This window comes from Blennius ocellaris (assembly GCF_963422515.1).
Source record: "Blennius ocellaris genome assembly, chromosome: 24".
Lineage (NCBI taxonomy): Eukaryota > Metazoa > Chordata > Actinopteri > Blenniiformes > Blenniidae > Blennius > Blennius ocellaris.
Genome location: NC_137673.1, coordinates 12,653,663 through 12,674,232, shown reverse-complemented (window position 1 = coordinate 12,674,232; position 20,570 = coordinate 12,653,663). Strand labels below are relative to the sequence as shown.

At 43.1% G+C, this 20,570-nt stretch overlaps 2 protein-coding genes across 2 annotated transcripts in view; one reads left to right on the top strand and one right to left on the bottom strand.

Moving 5' to 3' along the window:
• LOC308147500 (uncharacterized protein) overlaps positions 1–20,570 on the bottom strand; it is a 1,504,609-nt gene that overhangs the window by 17,300 nt on the left and 1,466,739 nt on the right.
• LOC308147502 (NACHT, LRR and PYD domains-containing protein 3-like) overlaps positions 1–20,570 on the top strand; it is a 427,269-nt gene that overhangs the window by 9,907 nt on the left and 396,792 nt on the right. The gene's annotated exons all lie outside the window — the stretch shown is intronic.

The following is a 20,570-nucleotide window of genomic DNA, read 5'->3' as shown; positions in this document are numbered from 1 at the left end:
AAGGTCCACTGAGGACAGCAGAGAGGACGCTGTGTGTCCTGAAGGTCCACTGAGGACAGCAGAGCTTCATCCAGCAGTGAGAGTCAGTGGTGCAGTGTGAAGAGCTGAGAGAGTCCATCGAACCAGGGTTCCTTCTCCTGCTCCTCCTCCTGCTCCCCCTCTTCCTCTTCCTCCTGCTCCTCCTCCACTTCCTCCTCCTCCTCCTCCTGCTCCTCCTCCACTTCCTCCTCCTCCTCCTGCTGTTCCTGCTCTTCCTCCTCTTCCTCCTCCTGCTCCTCCTCCTCTTCTTCCTCCTCCTCCTCCTCCTGCTCCTCTTCCTCTTCTTCCTCCTCCTCCTCCTCCTCCTCTTCATGTGTTGGTTCATTGGAAGCTGTAGAGATGTTTTGTTGTTTGTCTAAATTCTTTGTTGAGGTTTGAATCCCGTTCCTTCATGTTGGACCTTAACAAGTGTCCTTCAGAGGACAATGAGACTCTGGAACCTTCAAAGAGGGACCTGGTGTGTGTGGGACTTTTCCAGCTTGTGTAAAGTGGAGCAGGAGCTGGTCAACACTCCATCAAGCTGTTCTCCACCTTCACCTCCATCACCTGAGGACGTGTCCACAGCACAGAGAGTGGACAGAGCATGGACAGAGACCGTTGGTGTTCCAGTCACGTCTCATTGTGTCTTGAAAGTGAAATGAATCCTCGCTGTGTGTTGGTCACACTGAGTGATCTGCACCGTCACACAGCGGTCAACAGGGGGCAGCAGCAGCTCAACAAAACACGCTGAGCCTCTGAGCCTGGAGCAGCTTGAAGTGTTGGTCCTCCTCTTGGTGACCTGCCGTCAGTCTCTGTCTCAATATGGACCAAAACATCATATTCAGTGGCCTACACACTTTTTTTTCTTTTTTTAATCAGCCTGTACAATATTACATGTATTGGGTGTAATTAGGGACCTCGCCAACGGGTGGGCCCTAGGCCCAGCCAACGGCAGGTCTCTTTTGGATTTCGTCGTCGCCAAAAGTGCGGGCCCTCCGAACCCCCTAAACACGCTCAAAAACTCACCAAATTTGGGAGACTCGTCAAAAGTGTGGCACTCCACAATCTCACGTCAAAAAATTCCCAAAAAATCCAAAAATGGCTCTCTAGCGCCACCTAGAAAATTGCAATCACCCGCCACGGTCCGTAGGAATGTCGTACAGAAATGTCGCGAATACGAAATTTGTTCGTCTACTCGAGCCCTACGACTCACGCGCTCTAACTTTTGCCCTAACTCCAACAGGAAGCCGGCTATTTGCCTTTCAATGTAAGGTATTCGCCCAAAAAAGGGAAAAAAAGGCAGAAACGGAAAATTTAACTCCTCATAGGGCGAAGGTCGCATCGGTTAAATTGAGATATACAAAAATAGAGGAGATTGTTTACTACTGAACTCTAGAGGGAAATTTTCTTACCTAGTCCAGTTTAATTTTTATTAGCCGTCCAAGCTCCCCACCCCCTAATCGCCTTTTTGGCTCCTGTCATCCATTAACATGGGGAAACGGAAAATTCTCGCCGAAAATCAACGATTTAAAACTCCCCGAACTACTCTTAACTGTTTGCAAACCGTGACTCTCAGCCACAAACCAAGGGCATCGCCACGCACACGAGACCCTGCCGAACAAGAGGATGTAACATATGTGGGGAAAATTCCAAAACAAGTCCCCAGAATGACGAGTTAAAGCGATAGAGTAAAATTGTTTCTCGTCCGAAATCTTAACACTATAGCGGATGGAGCCAAATCTGCCGTTAGTGCCAAACAGCGCCCCCTGGTGTCCACAGTTTACCTCTGACTGCTTCCACACCCACACAGTATTAAAGAGGACAAAAATTCCTACAAAAGTATGGTATTTTTATCCACATACTCCCCCGATAAGTATAGATTAAGAGCAGTTGTTCGCAAAATCTTCTAATATAATCCTCTCTGGCTCACTCTGACGTCAGAGTGTCCGCGCTCGGTGCAGCTGTGAAATTCTCCACTGTGATTGGTCAGTGCATCACTCCATATATGGGCAGCTTCCTGTAGCTTCAGGCTCATCACTGCTGTGTGATTGACAGCCTGTCATATCCTGCAGTTTGACCTGAGAGTGACCTCACCAGTCATTCTCAGGTCAGGTTACTCTCATGTGACCTGACCTCACTCTCATGTCTCATGTTCTCCTGTCATGAGGACGTGCAAAACCTGTACGAGGTCTGGCCTGAGACATGTAATTCATGTCGGTGGAAGTTTGTGAAAAACCTTCATTGCTGCATCATTCACACCTTCGTTCACGCCGACAAAGGCCGGGCCTCCTAGGCCCGGCACTCCACCAGGTCAGTCTCATGTCCCACACTGACCTCTGTAGGAGGATTGGCCTGAGGCCATGTAGTTCATGTCGGTGGAAGTTTTTGAAAAACCTTTATTGTGCCATAAGTGCTGTGTCTTTTACACTACAATTGAAGTAAGACCAGATTCAGGATCGGGGCCATCTGGGGAGTACCCAACAGACATTTTCAGGCAGCTCGGCTAGCTTGCGGCTTAGCATGCCTGCTAGCATGGTCGCAAACATTGTCTGATTGAGCCGAAATTTGGTAGGTAGCCTAATGGGGTTGCTGCGATCACAAATCACTAGCTAATTAGCTGGTTTTGACGCCGTTTTTTCAAAATAAAAGTCTTTTTTTTTTTTTTTTTTTTTTTTTTACTTAAAAAATTGTCTTTTTTATTAACCGTTCATAGCCACCCCCCCGACGGGCAGTCTCGAGGTCCCGACCAATGCTGCTTGCAGCTTTAATTTATGCATGTAATTGTGAAAAAAGCTGCCGTGAGTCCATTTGAAAACTGACCCAGAGGAACCTGGGTCATGTAGAACCAGAATGTGGTGCAGTTTACTGAAAACAAGTAGATTTTTTTGGGAGTTTTTAAAAATCTGATCCTGTCACAAATCATGACAGGATCATGGTGCAGTTTGCTGAAAACAAATTGATTTGAGTTTTTAGGAAATGTTCTGCCTGTACAGTAATATACAGTAATATAACGTACTGCGTGATTTAAGTGTGTAATTGTGAAAGATGTTGATGTTGTCGATGATCACGTCAATATGGACCACAGACAGTACAGTGTACACTGTTTTTAATAAATGAACATAAGCCACACCCACTAGATTTAAAAAGAATAGATATATTTGTACATATACAGTACAAACACTTGTCTATCAGTACATGTGTCCACGTTGTAACAGGGCATGAATTTCACTGTGGGATTGCAGGTTTTTTCTTCTTCTTTTTTAAAAATAAACAAGTTTTAAACACTGCTTCCATGGTGGGTGACGGACTGGACTGGAGGGAAAGAGAGGGAGGGAGGGAGGGCAAGTGAATTACTGCAAAAATACACAAACACTGAGGGTTTCATCTCAGGTCATAAAGTATTTGCTGGTTGTGATTGTGAGGAGAGGATTGGTCAGCCTGGAGCGCAGCCACATAGTTCAGAGTTACGTGATGTCCCTAAACGCATCATCCATGTTTCTTCGACATGAAGCTCATTTACCTTTAAAAATCCATAAATTAGCATCATTGTTTAAGCCGCTGAGTTTAAAGAGTGTGAAAAAAGTAGCAGCTGATAGTCCAGACATTACGAAAGGTTCCGCTACGCGACATTTGGTAGAACAAAGTCGAGGCCAATTACATTTGCAGCATCATCTTATCAAAACCAATCACGATGCTTGCTCTATCTTTCAACTTCCAATCAAATGTCCCCGCGAGCAAATTGCAGTCCCGGATCATCTTTCGTTCAACCAATCAGGAGACGGCGTCTTCAACGACCAATCATGGAACTGCACGGCGTGACATCATCAGAACCAATCACGGTGTCGGCTCTGTCTTTGAAGATCCTTGCTGCTCCTTCTTACCTGCCGCTATTTTTCCGTGGATATCAACATAGAAGGTAAGACTTGTTACCGTAATCAAATGAAAAGGACTAGCAACTTGTTGCTAGCTGCTGCTAGCGAGGCTTCCCTACCGGTGCAGCTGTCGTTAAAGATTGTTTGTCCCGGTGTATGAATAACTGTGTGTGTGTGTGTGTGTGTGTGTGTGTGTGTGTGTGTGTGTGTGTGTGTGTGTGTGTGTGTGTGTGTGTGTGTGTGTGTGTGTGTGTGTGTTGGGGGGTCTCTTTGAGCGTCCCCCCCCCCGGGTCGTGTACAGCAGCCATGCCAACATTAAAAAAGCAGCAACAGGAGGAGACTCTTGGTCTCTTCCTGTTACAAGAGTAAAAAGTGTTGTGACATCACAAGTCTCTCAATCACATCATATTGTCTGCCCAAGCTGCTGAACAGGAGTAGGGCCAATCAAAAGATTACCAGTCACTTTTTAGTTACTTTCAGCAGCTGCCGACAACATGCCCCCTGATCTCAACATCAAATCAGTGGTTTTTCTAAAAACTCAGTTCTGATCACTGCCTGGCCTCCTGCTGATCATATTTAACCTTTGACCTTCATTCTCTCTTCTATTTATATCTGACTCACTTTTATTATCACATTTTTACTACCACCATTTGTTTCTTGATTTCTTTTAGTGATTCTTAAAGCCAGGAAGTTTCCATTTTAAATGACTTTAGTTTTGTGTCTTTGATGTTTGTGATCTGCTTTTTTCCTACAAAAGTAAACAAGTGAATGAACATCCTCCAAGCTGAAAAGTAGAACTTCAAGATGGGAAATGGACTGTTTCCAGGTACAAAAGTATTTATATGGAAAACTAAGGTGAAGCAAGACCCAGTCTCTCAGGAGACACGGGTTCAAATCCCAGTTGAAGCCATTGAATGGAATGTCTTGCTCAAACCAACAAGTCATGATTCACTACCATCATTTCTGGTCCTGATATGTTGGACACTTGTCACACCCTGTGAATTTCACCCCACTAAAACCTCCAGGCTCAAACTGGTCCAGTCCTACAACCAGGCTAATCAAGGTGATTGATGTGAAACACTGTGGACTCCACACATCTCCGTATCAACATGAGGATCAAACATCTGGACGGAAGACGCATGGCAAAAGACGAGACACTGCTCTCAGAGTGAGCTCATTCCTCACCTCTCAAGGAGAAGACACATTGATTTGAGGACGTCTTGGCAGGAGAAGACCTGTGACATGAGAGCCAATTGAAACTGATCAGGAAAAATGATCTCCTTTCAGAAGTCTGATATGAATGATGACATTCAAATCTGATTCTCAGACTGCAGTCAGTGTTTGTAAAGGATGACGATTAGGAAGGAGCAATTAATGTGCTGAATGTCTCCTTGAAAGTTGTGCAAATGGGACTAAACCCATATTTGCCAGAGTTGAACTGAGTTTTGGAGTTTAAAAAAAGCTTCCTCTGTGTTTCTGCCCAGTTTCGAACAGGGGACCTTTTGTGTGTTAAGCAAACGTGATAACCACTACACTACAGAAACTATGCATGAGACCAATAGGGTGGTAGAATTCTGAGATTAAAGGGTCATATTCTGCAAAATTCTCTTTCTCATGGTTTTGCAGCAGTAATATGAATCCCAAAACCTGGAATTAGAGAGGAGTGAGTTCACTACTATCAAAACCTTGAACAGATTCAATGTTTTATATATTAAAAACTATATACTATATACAGCATATAAAGCTTAATTTGTAATATTTATAATATATTTATTTTTATGAACAGCCATATACAATAAAAGATATTAATACAGGCTGCTTTCTTATTTTTTTATCTGGATCAGTTGGTAGAGCATGAGACTCTTAAGCTCAGGGTTGTGGGTTCAAGTCCCACATTGGGCAGAGCTCTCTATTGAGACAGTGGTGTCCTTGAGGACAGAATGGTGGACTTGAGATGTGAACCTCACAGTTGAGAAGTCACCAGTGTGGATCTAGAGTAGCCTTGAGGGCCGTGGTCCTGCATGGTTTCAATGTCTCCTCACATCAACACAGCTGACAACAATGATTGGCTCGTCACCATGACAACTCAGCTGTGTTTGAACATCCAGGACTGTGGCCCTTGAGGACCAGGGTTCCCCACACCTGATCTAGAGGATCTTTGACCCCATCAGCAGAGAGAAATGAAAACGTTTAGTTGCATCATGGTGGTCCGTTTACACAACAACCATGCTTGAAGCCCTGAAAACAGGATTTTGTGAAAACGCTCCTCCATCTCCGTAGACGGTCCCTAAAAGTGTTCCTGAATTCAAAGTGTGTCTCACAGTATATCTCATGTGTTTTGGAAGAGCATCCTCCTCTTCATCACTTCATGTGTTCAATAGAACAACCTGCCTAGTCTGAGTTACAGTGTGTGCACTGGAATGGAACTTGTTTATTTCACCTCACAGCTTTTTCAACATATAGTCATGTGCAGTATTTAGTACGTCCACATGAAGAAACATCCAGTACTCATGTTTTCCAGGCCTCGTTGGTGCAGTAGGCAGCGTCAGTCTCATAATGTGAAGGTGGTGAGTTGGATCCTCACACGGGGCAAGAGTTTTAGCTCTAATGCTGGATGTTGAACTAGAACGCTTGAAAGTCCACTCACTTTCTAGAACCACAGACAATCCAGTAATGCAAGTCAACTTTCAATGGGCCTGTTTCAGTGGCGGCTGGACAATAGAGGGCGCCAGAGAGCTGCCCTCCCTGGGGGTTTGAAGGGTTTTTTTCTTTAATAAAACATGATTAAACTGGAATACTGTTGAAATCTGTTTATGTCAACAAACTAACAATGGTTCCTGACCTGTATTCACTTCATTTTCTAACAAATGTTCTAACATTTCATTTTCTAACAAATTTCTAACAAATCACATTACGGATCTGATCGGGATCTGGGGCCTCATTATTAAATTATATATAAATATAAGATTCCTACTAGAAATGTACGTGTTCCCAAAAGCAGGAAATAAAATGTGGATCAATAAAAGCGTGCGTACGCACATCCACACACACTTTCCTTTTATAGATCACAGTCCACCTGGAAGGTTGACGGTTCATCTCCTGCCCTCAACACGCCCACTTTCTACCATAAATGCTCAATGCAAAGAGCTTTGTCAATATTTCTGCATGTCAATCAGCCTGCGAGAACATGAAGAAAAATAATTGTGCAGAGATGAAAGCATGGCAGAGGTGGAGGTCAGGAGACGATATAATTTGGTGTCACAGAATCACAAATCAAGCTGCAGAGAGTGTCATCAGGGGTTGAGCTAATCCCAATCGAGGTAGGCCCTCCCTTTGATCCTTACACTATGAGACACCTCTGCTTTGTTCTTGGCAGAAAGTATAGTACAACTCCTTAACCCTCTGGGGCCGATTGACGCTCTGCAGCGTCAAAATCACATGAGCGTTTGAAAAGGCAGTAGTGTCACAGCACAGCATCATCTGGTCCAGTGTTTCAATCCGTGTCGAAAGTGCAGATATAAAACTACAAGCTCGTTTTTAAATGATGTTGATCGCCCAAATAAAAGCGGAGATATGAGGAAAACTGTGTCCGTGTTTTTCCGCGACATTTTAGTGCGTCAGGTGCAGAAGACCGGTCAGGAGTGAAAGTGAAAGTAACGGAGCAGCAAAAAAAAAACAACACTTGTAATGTGCCAGTATACCTTTCACTCATTGGTTGAGAAGAAGAGCCCATGTCCAATCAAAAGTTTCCATAGTGGGAGGTGTCATTTTGTTTAGTGCACCCGTGAAAAAGTAAACAGAGAGACGGAGACAGCGAGAGTGAGTTGAGATTTATATCAGAGAAAAGGCGACTATTATCATGATTTGACCATGTAGTGAGTGTGTAGTGAGTGTGTAGTTAGTGTGTAGTGAGTGTGTAGTGAGTGTGTAGTTAGTGTGTAGTGAGTCAGATTAGTGTTTTTTAGTTTCAAGTGAACTCTTTTTTTTTTTTTTCTATCAAAACAATGACGCGCCTTATGAACGTCAATCAGGCGCTCCGACTTTTTTTTTTTTTGAAGGAGCAGAGCATCGAGTCTGACACTGAGTTTGAGAGTGATTCTGATGACAATATTGAAGACCTCATCTTATTTTTGTTAGAGAGGAGACAGGTGTCCCCCAGACCAGGAGACGTGTCCCCCACCCCTGTCCCCATCATTCCAGCTCCACCACAACAGCCAAAGGCTAAAATGTAAACATTGCCTGAAGGAACACAAGAAAAGGAAAAACACTTCATGGAAATGCCATGTGAGACGTGTCCCTCTGTGTTGTGTTGGACACAATCTGTTTTTTTGAGTGGACAAATCATTTGTCTTCACCTGACATTATATGTGTGACCTTTTGCAAATAGTTTTACAAAAACGCCTGAGGCAGTGCTTCTATTTCACTGTAAATATCTGTATATAATTGTTTTTTCAGTCCTGTTTTGATACATTTTAGTTAATTATAGTTTAGATTTACTTTACAAGTAAACAAAATGATTCGTTAACCATGTCTGTGAATTTTATAGTCAATAAATCTATGTTTTTACCACCCGAATTTGTAATTTTATGGTGTTTTTAGATCCACTGTTTTAATACAGTATGCCAAAGTGATGAAAATACTTCAGAAATGCATTTATGAGGTTGTCCTGAACAAAATGACACCAAAAAAGGCAAGGTTTAAGAATTTTATATCTGAGATATAAAGGAAAAATCAATTGTAGTGAAAAACGGCACAAAATGCTTCAGGCCCCAGAGGGTTAAAGGTTCGTGTGCACACCTGAATGTCTTAACACATACTCTGCTGTCAGAAGTGGGATTTGAACCCACGCCTCCAGAAGAGACTGTGACCTGAACACAGCGCCTTGGACCGCTCGGCCATTCTGACATAAAAACAGCCATCACCTTCACCTTTGGGCCAGAGCCACAACAACGTGCGTTAGCAATTCTTCACTCCCTGGTTTATGAGATGTTCCTGATCGCCCCCCAGTGGCTCCATGGTGTAATGGTTAGCACTCTGGACTCTGAATCCAGTGATCTGAGTTCAAATCTCAGTGGAACCTGACTTTTCATGAACAAAAACACAATGTGAGTAGATCTCTATCCTGCACTGAGTGCAAACACTGAAAATAACCACTGACAGCAATAATGACTCTCTGAATGAATCAGCTGTTCCTCACTCTTCAAGGAGAAGACACATTGATTGGAGGACATCTTGGCAGGACAAGACTCAGGACATGAGAGACAATTGAAGGAAGCTTCACTTGTCTGACTGGAATCTCCATCTTTGAACAAGTGGGGGACAAAGACAACATGCTCAATCCACACTATTGTTCCTGTTGGGATTTATGGTTGTTATAAGTGTTACAAGTACTGTAAGTAATAGATTACTGAAAGTAATAGATCACTGGAAGTAATTATGAAAAATTAAAATTATTTATGGAAGTAAACGGTCATTTACTCATTAACAACTCCTAAAGTAATTGAGTAATTACTTAAAAGTGAAAAAATGATCCAAAGTAATTAATTAATGAAGAACTATTAAATTGAATAAATTGGTTATTTATCAAATAATAATGGAATTGTGGAAACACCAGCTGAACTGGAAATAGTTAATACCAAAATATCAGTCTCGTTTGTAAAAAGGTTATTTAAGTTAGTTAATATTCCTGTGCAAAATATAACAATCTTAAATAACAAGGAAGGTGTGAGATTCTAGCTCAGACTGTTACAAACCAGTGAATTATCAACAATAAATACACAATAATTACCAGGAATCCATCAATTCAGCTAACAGGTGTTTATTTACACAAATACATTAATTCATTAATAATTCATAAATCATCTCATAAATCAATACAATCAAGTAACAACGTCATCTAACAGGAGATCTAATCTACTAAACAGCAACACTGTGTACAAAGAAAGAGGGTGTGTGTGTGTGTGTGTGTGTGTGTGTGTGTGTGTGTGTGTGTGTGTGTGTGTGTGTGTGCGTGCTCACGTGTCTGTGTGTGTATTTGTGTGTGTGCTTGCGTGTGCGTGAGTCGGAGAGGCTGAGTGGGGATGTAATGACCACGAGTGTCCACCAGGTGGCGGCGGACCTTGGAGAGTCAGTATGAGTGGCTGTTGTGGACTTAAACGTCCACCGAGTGATGAGAGAGTTGGGTCCTCATCCAAGATGGCGGCTCAAGTGTTGTTTACAACGAACCAAAATGGCGGCTCAGTTTCTGAGGTGATAGCAGACGCTCTCTGAGGTCACGTGACGAACAGACGGCGTTGTCAGTCCGGTTCTGAGTCAGAGTTCAGTGTCAAAGTGTCAGAATGTGCTCTCTAGCGCCACCTCCAGCCACTAAAATGACCAATGTCCTCCACAGCCATGGTGTGATCTCTCTAGGAATGTCAGGGAACGGAGCAGAGTGGAGAGGTACGGAGCGGTTCGGCAAAGCGAAGCCGGAGCTTGGGTCCGGTCCCTGTTTCCACTGCAGAGAGGAGCTTAAAAAGTGGGCGGGGCTTAAGTGCTCTGCAGATATGTGACGTTACAACAGAAAAGAAAGTCGTCAGATCTAGATCTTATGAATCCTCTGTTGTTGTTTACATCCTCCACTTTGCACTTGTTGTTTAGTTAACTGTTATTTCTTGGTGTGGCAAAAAAAAACTGTTATTTTTTGCAGCGGTTATTTTTTGCAGCGCTGCAGCCTCAGTTTCCGTGTTTGTTCTGAGAGAGCGAATGCTCCAGCGACTTGCCCTGCCCCCGAGCCTCGGGTGTGGGGCAAGTGGCCGGAGCGTTCCCCCGGTTGGCTGAGGCACAGACACGGGAGTCTTGAGCTTTCTGCTCAAACGCAGGAGCAGCCGCTCCACTTCGGCGCTGATCGCGGTCCGGCAGCTCAGTGCCGGAACACGGAGGCACAGAGCTTCAAGCTCCGAGCTCCTTTTCATCGCTTCCGCCGTCCGTCTCTGCGATTTAGCGCGACGGACCGCGGTTGAACAGAACGCTGACCGCCTGTGGGAAGCGGAGCTGTTGGAGCGCGATCAGAGCCGGAGCCGAAAGCTCCAGACTCTCATGTCCTTGACCCGCATCCACGCCACGGCGAGATATATGCTGCAAACAGGACGCTCCAACGCGATGCAAAGTCCCGAGCACCAGTCTCCCCCTGCCTCAAGTCCACTCTTTCACCACAAACACTAAAGTTGAGCACTAAAGAAAAGAAAAGGAAAAAAAAAAACAGTGCAAAGCTGACCACACTGACAGCAGAGGCTTCATCCAGCCAACATATTAAAATATTGAGGGCGTGTAGTAAACCACTGACCAACCAACTCCTCAAACTCAGACGTGTTCCATGGTCCTGGTACCCCGACGGAAGGGTAGTAGAAAAGCAGCCACCTTTGGAGCATACAAACTCCAAGCTGGTCCTGACTTGAAGTGTAGAAATCCCCCAAACCTGCAGCTTTATAACAATCACTGGAGTCCTTTAGCTTCTTCAGATGTCGGCTCGTTGGTCTAGGAGTATGATTCTCGCTTTGGGTGCGAGAGGTCCCGGGTTCAATTCCCGGACGAGCCCTTTGGTCATCAATCATGATTCTTTGTGTTAAACTTCAAAAGAGGCTGTGTGTACGACCCTCCTCATCTATTGACTTTCACTGAACCCCAGAAGTGTTTTGTGTGGCGGCCATAGTAAGGACTGTTTCTTTTTTTGTTTCATATTATTCAACATGATAATATATATGCGAGCTAATGTGTGCAATATGAAGATATTTCAATAAAGTATTAGTAATAGTAGCAGAAAAAGCAGCAGAAAATAATATTAATAGTGAAAAAGTATCAATGAACTACCAACTAGAGCAACACTGGGTAGAGCGCAGATCTTCAGCAAAGCCACATTTGCCCGGGTTCAATTCCCGGCCAATGCAGCTCTGGATTTCACGAATCATCAATAATTTTCAAGTTAAACTAACCTGCCTTGTCTGAATAAATTCAACCAGGAACAGAACAAGCATTAGTCATGTTTACAGGCCTCGTTGGCGCAGTAGGCAGCGCGTCAGTCTCATAATCTGAAGGTCTTGAGTTCGAGTCTCACACGGGGCAACAGGTTTAGCTAATTTGCTCAGTGTTGAACAAGAACAGTAGAAAGTCTGATCACTTTCAAAAACCACAGACAATCCAGTGATTTCAGTCAAATGTATCACTGAGTGTATTAATTCAATATCAACATTATTGACACATTTCAAAGCAGGAAGAATAGTAAAAGTACAAATGGTGGTATTCAACAGTAAACATCAAGAGGCTGAGAAAAAGCGTCTTGTCATGCAGGGTAAGTAACCACAACCACTGCATGAATGATTGAGATCAAAGAGAAGCAGAATTTTCAGCATCTTAGCAAGTTTTCCTGGAGAAAGATTCTTTCCTGAACGGTTCCATTATTTCTTGCAATAGTGATTGTTGGTCAGTATTTGTGAGACTCACAACAAAGACACTTTGGAGGTTTATTCCACTTTGATTTCAGAGGGATGGGAGAGTTTCCAGCAGTGGACACTCCTGGCCCTAGAAAAGGAAAAGAAAAAGTTAGGAGGGACTTTTTGGACGTACATTGAGCCTTTGAAAAAAGGTTTGAAAGCACTGATAAATATCCAACATCATAACATGTAGAGGAAAGTCTCTCCCCTGTGATGGCCTGGAATCAAACCGGGTCAATTGTGGAAAGCAGCTATGCTCTCCACTATACCACCATCACTACTTTGAGAAGCTTCACCTGTCAAAGATCATAAAGAATATAGAGTGATGGTGAAGAAGACCTGAAGAAGTTTGTAGAATGGGACAACACCTTCAGAGGCTTTTCAAACTTGATGGTATTAATATGATGAAGATAAACAGCAGCTCCACCAGAGTATTTCTCTACTGGACAGCAGCTCCTCAGGATATCAGTGATTTGACAATTGGGTGGAGATCATGAAAGCAACACTCCTCTGGATGGAGACTCCAGAGAACTGTTCTGCATTGACATAGACCATCAAGAGACACCTTAGTTTGATCCTACTGATGATGTCATTCTGCAATAGTCATCCTGCTCAGCATCTTTTCACCTGTCAAGTTTCTTCACAAAGAGCCTGAACAGGGACTTGAACCCTGGACCGTCAGATTAAAAGTCTGATGCTCTACCATCTGAGCTACCCAGGCCTGCCAACACAGCGTTGTGTCTCCATATGATTCTCACTTCTGAGGGAGACAAATTTTAGTCCATTGTTCCTTCCTGAAGATGCTGAAAAGCTACGCTCTGGATTTGGTGTGGATGACAGGGGCCGTCCACACCATGAAACCAGTTAACCTAAACCAGCTGTTTTTGTCCTATCATCCACATGAGGCGGTGTTTTAGGAGCGTGAAGACGGGTTTGTTTGAACATGGTTCCCAGAGTGGGGAAATGTTAAAACGCTCGTGACGTCCAACCTCCTGATAACCATCAGGCCTGAACCCTGGCCAATGCAGTGGATGGTAGGCAAAGTCAGGCTTCCTCCTGTCTGGTGCTCAGGGCTAATTTGCATATTGCAGGACTGACTCCAGCAGACTCTAACCTTCAGTTGTGGATGAAGTTCATCTGCAGACACTTCTGGACCAAAACCCTTGAGTTATGACCTCCTGCTGTGATTGAAACTCCAGTATTTAAAGCTTGTAGCTCACAGGTGTGTTTAGTTACATAATCAGAGAGCAGCAGAGTCCATCAATGTCTCATTACCTCCTGTGGATTCAATTCAGATGAGAGAGGCTCCTCATGAAGATCAAAGGAGATAAAAGGAGAGTGTCTGATGAGCAATGGCTATGTTTCAACTTTTTCAAATCTCTTCAACTTTTTAAAATATTTCAACTTTTGTGCTACTTTTTTATAATGTTAGTGGATGGAGAAATGTTCAACATTTGACTACCTATAACTTCTTCAAATCTTAACCGATTTCAACCATTCAACTTTTAAACTGTTCAACTTTTTGAACTTTTTTTTAAACGTCTTCAACTTTTTTCAAATTTTTTCAACTTTTTAAAATATTTCAACTTTTTCAAACTCAATTTAGGGGACTTAATTGACAGGGAGCGCAGGATGTCCTCCCACCCGCACCAATGTATTTTGACTAGTCATTTTGTCCCCAAATCCCAAAAGTTGGGACATTTGTTTCAAGTCCTCACGGGGAGACGGAACGTCGTGAGGACATGAGAAGCTCACTACACGTCCTTCAACTTCTTCTGACGCCGACGGTGAAGACATTTTTCAACCAAGTGTCACGGTTTTCAAACTACAAGCAGTTGTTGGGGAGCTGCGTATCAGCTTTGTAGCCCTGTTCTCATCCAGCCTGTCACAGAGTGACAGCAGAGGAGCTCCGTCTCCACGGCAACAGACTCACCTGCACTAATCAGGCTGCCAGCAGGCAAAGCCACGCCCACTTTTCAACTGTTCTTTAACTGTCAGCTTTTTAAACTATTTGAAACTTTCAACGTTTTTCAAACTTGGAACTTTTCAAAACCTTTTTCAACTGTTTCAACTTTTTCCCACTTTTTCTCAACTTTGTTTTAAACCTTGACCTTTAAACTTTTTGAAAATGTTTAACTTTTTGAAACTTTTTCAACTTTCTGCTTTAAATTCTGTTTTAAACCTTGAACTTTAAAAACTTTTTCCAAACTTTTACCTTTTTAAAAATGTTTAAAAATGTTTTAACTTCATCCCTTCATGCTTCATCAGTCTTCATCTGTCCTCTTCATCCTCTTATTCATCTATCTTCTTCACCCTCCTCTTCATCTGTGCTCTTCATCCTCGTCTTCATCTCTTCTTCACACTTTTTAAACTGCCAGTCTTTAAACTCTTTCTTAAACTCTCACTCCAGACCAGAGACGGGCCGGCAGGACAGAGCATTACAGTTTACCTGCAGCATTCACACTATCATGCATTTGCCGCGGGAAATGCAGATTCTCTAGTCTCTGGATTGAGTTGCTGCTTGTAGTCAAATGTGTTCACATGACCCTGTTGACCTCCAGCAGAGTTTCCAGCAGTGGACACTCCTGGCCCTAGAAAAGGAAAAGAAAAAGTTAGGAGGGACTTTTTGGACGTACATTGAGCCTTTGAATAAAGGTTTGAAAGAACTGAAAAATATCCAACATCATAACATGTAGAGGAAAGTCTCTCCTCTGTGATGGCCGGGAATCAAACCGGGTCAACTGCTTGGAAGGCAGCTATGCTCTCCACTATACCACCATCACTACTTTGAGAAGCTTCACCTGTCAAAGATCATAAAGAATATAGAGTGATGGTGAAGAAGACCTGAAGAAGTTTGTAGAATGGGACAGAATGTTTGATGTTTGATTATATGAATACATATGAATGATATTGGATGAGGCCCTGGTGATGGAGTTGTCAGTGATATTTATGATGCTGAGGTCATGGTTGTATTAAACTGTGAACCCAGTGGCCTAATGGACAAGGCACTGGCCTCCCATCTGGAGTCTAGAACTGAAGTGGACTGATCTAGTCTTGATTCAACCATGTTGTCACTAACATCTCACCACACTCCCTCAAAGAACCATTCATTGAGTCATCACAACGTGATTGGACGTTCAATCTGAGTGTAGTTCTAGTTCTACATTTAAATAAATGATGGTAGACATCAAGCAACAACAGCAGCAGCACATCACATTGATGAGGAGGTGAGGTGACACAGTGAAGCTTCCAGGGAGCTGATGGGGTCAAAGATCCTCTAGATCAGGTGTGGGGAACCCTGGTCCTCAAGGGCCACAGTCCTGGAGGTTCAAACACAGCTGAGTTGTCATGGTGACGAGCCAATCATTGTTGTCAGCTGTGTTGATGTGAGGAGACATTGAAACCATGCAGGACCACGGCCCTCAAGGCTACTCTAGATCCACACTGGTGACTTCTCAACTGTGAGGTTCACATCTCAAGTCCACCATTCTGTCCTCAAGGACACCACTGTCTCAATAGAGAGCTCTGCCCAATGTGGGACTTGAACCCACAACCCTGAGCTTAAGAGTCTCATGCTCTACCAACTGATCCAGATAAAAAAATAAGAAAGCAGCCTGTATTAATATCTTTTATTGTATATGGCTGTTCATAAAAATAAATATATTATAAATATTACAAATTAAGCTTTATATGCTGTATATAGTATATAGTTTTTAATATATAAAACATTGAATCTGTTCAAGGTTTTGATAGTAGTGAACTCACTCCTCTCTAATTCCAGGTTTTGGGATTCATATTACTGCTGCAAAACCATGAGAAAGAGAATTTTGCAGAATATGAGCCTTTAATCTCAGAATTCTACCACCCTATTGGTCTCATGCATAGTTTCTGTAGTGTAGTGGTTATCACGTTTGCTTCACACGCAAAAGGTCCCCTGTTCGAAACTGGGCAGAAACACAAAGGAAGCTTTTTTTAAACTCAAACTCAGTTCAACTCTGGAAAATATGGGTTTAGTCCCATTTGCACAACTTTCAAGGAGACATTCAGCACATTAATTGCTCCTTCCTAATCGTCATCCTTTACAAACACTGACTGCAGTCTGAAAATCAGATTTGAATGTCATCATTCATATCATACTTCTGAAAGGAGATCATTTTTCCTCATCAGTTTCAATTGGCTCTCATGTCACAGGTCTTCTCCTGCCAAGATGTCCTCAAATCAATGTGTCTTCTCCTTGAGAGGTGAGGAATGAGCTCACTCTGAGAGCAGTGTCTCGTCTTTTGCCATGCGTCTTCCGTCCAGATGTTTGATCCTCATGTTGATACGGAGATGTGTGGAGTCCACAGTGTTTCACATCAATCACCTTGATTAGCCTGGTTGTAGGACTGGACCAGTTTGAGCCTGGAGGTTTTAGTGGGGTGAAATTCACAGGGTGTGACAAGTGTCCAACATATCAGGACCATAAATGATGGGAGTGAATCATGACTTGTTGGTTTGAGCAAGACATTCCATTCAATGGCTTCAACTGGGATTTGAACCCGTGTCTCCTGAGAGACTGGGTCTTGCTTCACCTTAGTTTTCCATATAAATACTTTTGTACCTGGAAACAGTCCATTTCCCATCTTGAAGTTCTACTTTTCAGCTTGGAGGATGTTCATTCAGTTGTTTTATTTTGTAGGAAAAAAGCAGATCACAAACATCAAAGACACAAAACTAAAGTCCTTTAAAATGGAAACTTCCTGGCTTTAAGAATCACTAAAAGAAATCAAGAAACAAATGGTGGTAGTAAAAATGTGATAATAAAAGTGAGTCAGATATAAATAGAAGAGAGAATGAAGGTCAAAGGTTAAATATGATCAGCAGGAGGCCAGGCAGTGATCAGAACTGAGTTTTTAGAAAAACCACTGATTTGATGTTGAGATCAGGGGGCATGTTGTCGGCAGCTGCTGAAAGTAACTAAAAAGTGACTGGTAATCTTTTGATTGGCCCTACTCCTGTTCAGCAGCTTGGGCAGACAATATGATGTGATTGAGAGACTTGTGATGTCACAACACTTTTTACTCTTGTAACAGGAAGAGACCAAGAGTCTCCTCCTGTTGCTGCTTTTTTAATGTTGGCATGGCTGCTGGACACGACCGGGGGGGACGCTCAAAGAGACCCCCCAACACACACACACACACACACACACACACACACACACACACACACACACACACACACACACACACACACACACACACACACACACACACACACAGGGACGAGAGCTTTGGCTGTTCCTAAATGTTCCACTTCAACAAGCCTCTTATGAGGTCAGGAATTATAGAATCCACCGTTTCAAAAAGTAGAACCAACCTCTCAATAATAGTGGTACTATGTCCAACTGTCCAGTGTGTTTTTGTACTTTTTGACAGTGTTGGTTTGATAGAAAAGCTTTCAACAACCAAACATCATTAGAGTGAAGAGAGTGAGATGAGATGAACTATGGAACCTCACACATCCTCAGTGACATGAGAAGTTGAGGTTTTAAGGTCAGAATGACCGAGAGGTCCAAGAGGCTTGGCGTGGCAGGTGAGAGTTCTACCTCTGAACCTCCTCCTGAGATGTTCTGACACAAAGTTTAAATCTCTAACATCTGGTTAGTTTAGTGGAGAGCATCTCCTCCTGTCACATTGAGACCAGGGTTCAATTCCCTGACAGGGAGAGCAGAACCTTTTAGTTTTGTTATTAAAAACCAGGTTCAGATTGGGAACGGCCCCTTCCAGCCATTCCAGCTGTTGTCAATGTGAACATAAAAGTTGCACAGTGAGACTCTGGAGTCATTAGTGGTTCCCTTTCTAGGACCTCATCACTGGACACCAGGTTCTCTGCACCTTTTTTTAGGGACTGAGCCCGTAAGGGAAGCTGCCTGGAGGCGAGGACCCTATTGCATCTGTAGTGTTTCTTTCTTTGTTTCTTCTCCTGACGCCACTGAAACCAAATCTGACCCCTAAACTTGTTCACCGAATTTGACACCCTCATCAGGACTGGCTCAGACTAGAAGAAAATGTAAAAAAAATAACTCATAAAGTGCCAAAATGTGCTCTCTCGCGCCACCTACAATTACTAAAATGACCAATTTCCAGAACAAAGTGCAAGTGTGAATGCTGAAGAGGCTGAATAAAACTGCTTTCTCCTTTGAATAAATATCCTTTCATCTCAGCGTCTCCATGGCTCCATGGTGTCTCAGTACTGAGATCAAAGGAGAACAAAGGACCTCGCGGGCCCTGAGGTCCTCCGGCACCGGCCTTTTAGTTGTCCCTCAAACGAGGACCAAGACTCACGGGGAGGCTGGTTCAGCTCCTATGGCCCCCGTTTGTGGAACAGCCTGCCGGGGAACCTCAGGGCTGCAGAGTCCATTGAGGTTTTTAAAAAAGGGTTAAAAACTCACCTTTTTAATCAGGCTTTTAACTGATTTTATACATGTATGTGTGTATATAGTTATGTATTTGATCAATGTATTTATCTACTTCTATTTATTTATTTATTTATTTTAGATAATTATCAAATTTTTTTACCTTCTTTTTTATCTCCAGTGGTTCCTCTAGGGGGCGCTACACTGGTGGTGGCCGGTTTTGCCGCTGGTGGAGCCGTCCCATGGGTTTCCCTGCCCGGGCCCCCAAGAGATGTCGGTGGGGAATAAAAAATGGCGGTGTTGCGGGCGCCGCCATACTTATTTACCGGGCATTTGCCGCCATTTTGAAATAGTGCGTACCGGAAGTGACGTTATCAGACGCGACACACAGGAAGTGACGTTTCAGACCGCGAACGTCTGGAATTACGTTATCGGGGGCCGCCCTACCGGAAGGGACGTAGGAGGACCCACTCGCCGGAAAAAAACTGTGCGCCGCCTGTTCAAACGCACATTTGTTTGCATTGCATTGTTTTTCTTCACACTCGAAGCTCAACAGAGTAAAGGATTGTCTTCTGCTAAGGTAAATAATTGCATTTTTTTCTATGTGTAAAGTATCAGCCTGCACTAATAAGAACGAAATAGTAGGTGGAGTTATACTAGTATTTAGAGACTATGTTTATACTCGCACTGGAAGACCGGAGCCAGATCAGCTTCACAACCTTCCATGAGGGAACAGATATGTTCATCTCTCCCCAACTGTGTCCGTCTGTCCACATATCTCTGCTGCTTTATTTCTCCGTCCAGACAACTCACAGTTTACTGTGTGCCTTCACTCATCACTCCTGCTAACTGCAGTTTCATCACAACATTTAGTTGCGTTTACGTCCTAAATGGCTGAATTTTGTCACGTGGGTGAAAAGCCTCAAAACGGTGTGCATCAGCCTGCACTAATAAGTAGGACATGGTTGATAGGTGTCATTATATCAGTATTAGTGAGAGGAAGAGTTGTTGTATAGTTATGTTGGGAGCAATTCAAGTAAGATCAGCTCAAAGTTTATGTTGCTCTTTTTTTATCTTTGTTCCATGTGTTGGTTTATTTAGACCCGTACTGGTATTTTTTATCATACTGCATTACTGGATTTTTACAACCTGACTGGGATTTCTGTGTTATTATCAGAGCATCCAAATTAGAGAAAGTTTAATGGTTGTGAGGGAGATTGAATATCTTATATATAACATACTGCAATGAATCACTTGGATGCTTGTCAGTTTGCAATCGTCAATGAGAGATCAGTACATTTGAACAAATACTAATGATTCTGATTTAAATATTTTTTCAGACGCAGTGTTCAATCAGAATGTCACGTCATCGTAGCAGCGAATGCGTGGGCATGGAGCATTCATATGCACACCCAACAATGCACACAGCATCTGTGCTGACCACGGATCCAGAGACCGTAAAGGAATTGAGTGTCGCATGTCTGCATGCAGAACACTCCTATGACTCATCAATCAAGTTTGAGATTTTTTATGTAACATAAGCTCAGTTTGTTTATTTTTATTCGTCTGTATTGCAACAGATCTTCGAGATGCTGAAAGAGATGGAGGAGGTCACGGAAATCAAGAAGGGGGACCTGAGACTCATCGATTACATTTTTGATGTTATGCTTCCAGAATTAAGACGATCAATCGAATGGAGGACATCATAGAAGTAGTGGTCAATATTTAGTGTCTTTTGAAACCTATCTGCATGCACCTTGTCGATCTTTTTCAGATCATCATCAACATCCTGATGGCTGAAGGTCACACAAGGCTTCA